Source organism: Triticum dicoccoides, chromosome 2A (assembly GCF_002162155.2).
Source record: "Triticum dicoccoides isolate Atlit2015 ecotype Zavitan chromosome 2A, WEW_v2.0, whole genome shotgun sequence".
In the NCBI taxonomy this organism is placed as follows: Eukaryota; Viridiplantae; Streptophyta; class Magnoliopsida; order Poales; family Poaceae; genus Triticum; species Triticum dicoccoides.
The window spans coordinates 197,142,630-197,149,061 of NC_041382.1; the positions used below are offsets into that span (position 1 = coordinate 197,142,630).

At 48.7% G+C, this 6,432-nt stretch overlaps 1 pseudogene; it reads left to right on the plus strand.

The window, feature by feature from the left end:
• The first annotated feature begins 651 nt into the window (after positions 1-651).
• On the plus strand, positions 652-1,591 carry LOC119357783 (annotated as a pseudogene).
• Positions 1,592-6,432: the final 4,841 nt, after the last annotated feature.

Here is a 6,432-nt window from a genome sequence, read left to right on the forward strand (position 1 = left end):
TTGAAATCAAGCAATAAGAAGATTATTATCTTTATTGCCCGGCTCCCAGAGGAGCCGGAACCCTAGCCGCCGCCATCTCCCTTCTCTTCCGCGACGGCGCCCAACCGCCGGCGCAACCTCTCATCGCCTCGCCCAGCTCCCTCCTTCCCCTACTGCTTACGTCCCAGGCCTGGTAGGGTACAAGTTCCTACCAGAAAGACTGACATATGGATCGATAAATCTCCTTGTTATAGGCGTTAGACTATTGAAGTAACAAGAAAATATACTCTCTTTTTTTATAAGTAACAAGTACTTAAAAATAAGTAGCCAAGTCAGTTTACGGCAAAATAAGCAGCCAAGTAAGTTTACGGCACATGATGAGGCAGCCTTTCCACCCCTGCCATGTTAAACGGCATGGTGTGGAAAGATAAGTCGAAGTTTTTTTCACCCTATGATCTTGCTCTAACTGAGATGCTAGTTGCAAAGAGGATTAAGAAACAAGGAAGAAGCGAGTATTTAACAAAAAACTATCACATTTCATGGAACCGTGACTATAAACTATCACTTTACAAATTTGTGTCGAAAACTACCACTTTTTGTCTAATCTTTGACTAAAAACTACCATGTCAGGAAAGTGACCAATTCGTCTCTTCTAAACACCTTTCTGACAGGATGGGCCCACCTGTCAGCATTAATCTTCTTCCTCCTCTCTCTCTCTGGCATTTCCTCAAACACTTCATGTGCACTCCGCCACTCTGCCCCGCCACTCTGGCCCGCCACCTGCGCTGCCCTCCCTCCTAGCCGAGCCGCCTGCTCGCCTTGGTCAGAGAGGCCATCAAGAGGATCTCAAGCAACGGGTCGCAGGGGATGCGCGAGTTCGTCGCCGAGGTGGCGAGCCTCGGGCGCATGCGGCACCGGAACTAGTCGAGCTGCGCGGGTGGTGCAAGCGCGGGCAAGACCTGCTTCTGGTCTACGACTTCATGCCCAACGACAGCCCCGATGCGCACCTGTTCGGCAGTGCCCGTGCCGGTGCGGGCGCTGGCGTCGACGTGTCCCCGTCGCCGGCGTTGCTCACGTGGGAGCAGCATGTGAGGATCCTCAAGGGCGTCGCGTCCGGGCTGGTGTACCTGCACGAGGGTGGGAGCAGGTGGTGGTGCACCGCGACGTCAAGGCCAGCAACGTGCTGCTGGGCGCGGACATGAGCACGCGGCTCGGCGACTTCGGCCTCGCGCGCCTCTACGAACACTGCGCTACCACGACTCGCGTCGTCGGGACGTTGGGCTACATAGCGCCGGAGCTCACCGTGACTGGGAAGGCCACCACAGCCATCGACGCGTTCGGTTTCGGTGACCTGCTTCTCAAGCTGGCGAGCGGGCGTCGGTCCATCAACCCCATCACCGGCATGAACCTGGTGCGTTGGGTCCGAGACCACATCGTCAGGCGGCAAGGCCGAGCGAGGGGTGGCGAGGCCTTGGCACGACGCCGGCCGCCATGGCCAAGGCGAGCAGATGGCTCGGCTAGGAGGGAGGGCGGCGCAGGTGGCGGGGCAGAGCGGCGAAGTGCGCATGAAGTGTTTGACGAAATGCCAGAGAGAAAGGAGGAAGAAGATTAATGCTGACAAGTGGGCCCATCTTATCAGAAAGGCGTTTAGAAGAGGCGAATCGGGCACTTTCCCGACATGGTAGTTTTTAGTCAAACATTAGACAAAAATGTTGGGGAACGTTGCAGAAAACAAAGAATTTCCTACGGTTTCACCAAGATCCATCTAGGAGTTCATCTAGCAACAAGTGATCGGATTGCATCTACATATCTAGGAGTTCAAAGAACGGGGATGAGGAAGGTGTACTCGACGTGATCCAAATCACCGGAGATCCTAGCGCCGAACGGACGGCACCTCCGTGTTCAACACACGTATGGTCAGCGCAACGTCTCCTCCTTCTTGATCCAGCAAGGGGGAAGGAGATGTTGAGGAAGATGGATCCAGCAGCAGCACGACGGCGTGGTGGTGATGGAGTTGCAGTACTCCGGCAGGGCTTCGCCAAGCACTATGGAGGAGGAGGAGGTGTTGGAGAGGGAGAGGGAGGCACCAAAGGCGTGGGGTGAGAAGTCCTCCATCTCCCCACTATATATAGGAGGGCCAAGGGGGGGGGCGCCGGCCCTAGGAGATCCAATCTCCTAGGGGGCGGCGGCCAAGGGAGGAATCCCTCCTCCCCAAGGCACCTAGGAGGTGCCTTCCCCCTTTGGGACTCTTCCCTTCTTGAACCCTAGGCGCATGGGCCTCTTGGGGCTGGTGCCCTTGGCCCATGTAGGCCAAGGCGCACACCCCTACAGCCCATGTGGCCCCCTGGGGCAGGTGGCCCCACCCGGTGGACCCCTGGGACCCTTCCGGTGGTCCCGGTACAATACCGGTGACCCCGAAACTTGTCCCGATGCCCGAAATAGCACTTCCTATATATAATTCTTTGCCTCCGGACCATTCCGGAACTCCTCGTGACGTCCGGGATCTCATCCGGGACTCCGAACAACATTCGGGTTACTGCATATACATATCCCTACAACCCTAGCGTCACCGAACCATAAGTGTGTAGACCCTACGGGTTCGGGAGACATGTAGACATGACCGAGATCGCTCTCCGGTCAATAACCAACAGCGGGATCTGGATACCCATGTTGGCTCCCACATGCTCCTCGATGATCTCATCGGATGAACCACGATGTTGAGGATTCAATCAATCCCGTATACAATTCCCTTTGTCAATCGGTATGTTACTTGCCCGAGATTCGATCGTCGGTATCCCAATACCTCGTTCAATCTCGTTACCGGCAAGTCACTTTACTCGTACTGTAATGCATGATCCCGTGACCAGACACTTGGTCACTTTGAGCTCATTATGATGATGCATTACCGAGTGGGCCCAGTGATACCTCTCCGTCATGCGGAGTGACAAATCCCAGTCTTGATCCGTGTCAACCCAACAGACACTTTCGGAGATACCCGTAGTATACCTTTATAGTCACCCAGTTACGTTGTGACGTTTGGTACACCCAAAGCACTCCTACGGTATCCGGGAGTTACACGATCTCATGGTCTAAGGAAAAGATACTTGACATTGGAAAACTCTAGCAAACGAACTATACGATCTTGTGCTATGTTTAGGATTGTGTCTTGTCCATCACATCATTCTCCTAATGATGTGATCTCGTTATCAATGGCATCCAATGTCCATAGTCAGGAAACCATGACTATCTGTTGATCAACGAGCTAGTCAACTAGAGGCTTACTAGGGACATGTTGGTGTCTATTATTCACACATGTATTACGATTTCCGGATAACACAATTATAGCATGAATAAAGACAATTATCATGAACAAGGAAATATAATAATAATGCTTTTATTATTGCCTCTAGGGCATATTTCCAACAGTCTCCCACTTGCACTAGAGTCAATAATGTAGTTACATTGTGATGAATCGAACACCCATGGAATTCTGGTGTTGATCATATTTTGCTCTAGGGAGAGGTTTAGTCAACGGATCTGCTACATTCAGATCTGTATGGACTTTACAAATTTCTATGTCTCCATCTTGAACATTTTCACGAATGGAGTTGAAGCGACGCTTGATGTGCGTTGTCTTCTTGTGAAACCTGGGCTCCTTGGCAAGAGCAATAGCTCCAGTGTTCTCACAGAAAAGCTTGATCGGCCCCGATGCATTGGGTATGACTCCTAGGTCGGTGATGAACTCCTTCACCCAAATTGCTTCATGCGCTGCCTCCGAGGCTGCCATGTACTCCGCTTCACATGTAGATCCCGCCACGATGCTCTGCTTGCAACTGCACCAGCTTACTGCCCCACCATTCAATATATACACGTATCCGGTTTGTGACTTAGAGTCATCCAGATCTGTGTCGAAGCTAGCGTCGACGTAACCTTTTACGACGAGCTCTTCGTCACCTTCATAAACGAGAAACATTTCCTTAGTCCTTTTCAGGTACTTCAGGATATTCTTGACCGCTGTCCAGTGTTCCTTGCCGGGATTACTTTGGTACCTTCCTACCAAACTTACGGTAAGGTTTACATCAGGTCTGGTACACAGCATGGCATACATAATAGAACCTATGGCTGAGGCATAGGGGATGACACTTATCTTTTCTATATCTTCTGCCGTGGTCGGACATTGAGCCGAGCTCAATTTCACACCTTGCAACACAGGCAAGAACCCCTTCTTAGACTGATCCATATTGAACTTCTTCAATATCTTATCAAGGTAGGTGCTTTGTGAAAGACCTATGAGGCGTCTTGATCTATCTCTATAGATCTTGATGCCTAATATATATGCAGCTTCTCCAAGGTCCTTCATTGAAAAACTCTTATTCAAGTAGGCCTTAATGATGTCCAAGAGTTCTATATCATTTCCCATCAAAAGTATGTCATCTACATATAGTATGAGAAATGCTACAAAGCTCCCACTCACTTTCTTGTAAACACAGGCTTCTCCATAAGTCTGCGTAAACCCAAACGCTTTGATCATCTCATCAAAGCGAATGTTCCAACTCCGAGATGCTTGCACCAGCCCATAAATCGAGCATTGGAGCTTGCACACCTTGTCAGCATTCTTAGGATCGACAAAACCTTCCGGCTGCATCATATACAATTCTTCCTTAAGGAAACCATTAAGGAATGCCATTTTGACGTCCATTTGCCATATCTCATAATCGTAGAATGCGGCAATAGCTAACATGATTCGGACGGACTTTAGCTTCGCTACCGGTGAGAAAGTCTCATCGTAGTCAACCCATTGAACTTGTCGATAACCCTTAGCGACAAGCCGAGCTTTATAGATGGTCACATTACCATCCGCGTCTGTCGTCTTCTTAAAGATCCATTTATTTTCTATGGCTCGCCGCTCAACAGGCAAGTCAGTCAAAGTCCATACTTTGTTTTCATACATGGATCCTATCTCGGATTTCATGGCTTCCAGCCATTTGTCGGAATCCAGGCCCGCCATTGCTTCTTCATAGTTCGAAGGTTCACTGTTGTCCAACAACATGATTTCCAAGACAGGGTTGCCGTACCACTCTGGTGCGGAACGTGTCCTTGTGGACCTTCGAATTTCAGTAGGAGCTTGACCAGAAGTATCTTGATCATTATCATTAACTTCCTCTCTAGTCGGTGCAGGCACCTCAGGAACATTTTCTTGAGTTGCGCCATTTTCCGGTTCAAGAGGTAATACTTCATCAAGGTCTACTTTCCTCCCACTTACTTCTTTCGAGAGAAACTCCTTCTCTAGAAAGGATCCATTCTTGGCAACAAAGATCTTGCCTTCGGATCTGAGGTAGAAGGTATACCCAATAGTTTCTTTAGGGTATCCTATGAAGACGCATTTTTCCGACTTGGGTTCGAGCTTTTCAGGTTGAAGTTTCTTGACATAAGCATCGCATCCCCAAACTTTTAGAAACGACAGCTTAGGTTTCTTCCCAAACCATAATTCATATGGTGTCGTCTCAATGGATTTCGACGGAGCCCTATTTAAAGTGAATGCGGCAGTCTCTAAAGCATAGCCCCCAAAAGAAAGCGGTAAATCGGCAAGAGACATCATAGATCGCACCATATCTAATAGAGTGCGATTACGACGTTCGGACACACCATTACGCTGAGGTGTTCCAGGCGGCGTGAGTTGTGAAACTATTCCACATTTTCTTAAGTGCGTGCCAAACTCGCGACTCAAGTATTCTCCTCCGCGATCTGATCGCAGGAACTTGATTTTCCTGTCACGTTGATTCTCAACCTCACTCTAAAATTCCTTGAACTTTTCAAAGGTTTCAGACTTGTGTTTCATTAAGTAGACATACCCATATCTACTCAAGTCATCAGTGAGGGTGAGAACATAACGATAGCCACCGCGAGCCTCAACACTCATTGGACCGCACACATCAGTATGTATGATTTCCAATAAGTTGGTTGCTCGCTCCATTGTTCCTGAGAACGGAGTCTTGGTCATTTTACCCATGAGGCATGGTTCGCACGTGTCAAATGATTCGTAATCAAGAGACTCTAAAAGTCCATCAGCATGGAGCTTCTTCATGCGTTTGACACCTATGTGACTAAGGCGGCAGTGCTACAAATATGTGGGACTATCATTATCAATCTTACATCTTTTGGTACTCACACTATGAACATGTGTAGTATTACGCTCGAGATTCATTAAGAATAAACCATTCACCATCGGAGCATGACCATAAAACATATCTCTCATATAAATAGAACAACCATTATTCTCGGATTTAAATGAGTAGCCATCTCGAATTAAACGAGATCCTGATACAATGTTCATGCTCAAAGCTGGCACTAAATAACAATTATTAAGGTTTAAAACTAATCCCGAAGGTAAATGTAGAGGTAGCGTGCCGACGGCGATCACATTGACCTTGGAACCATTCCCGACTCGCATCG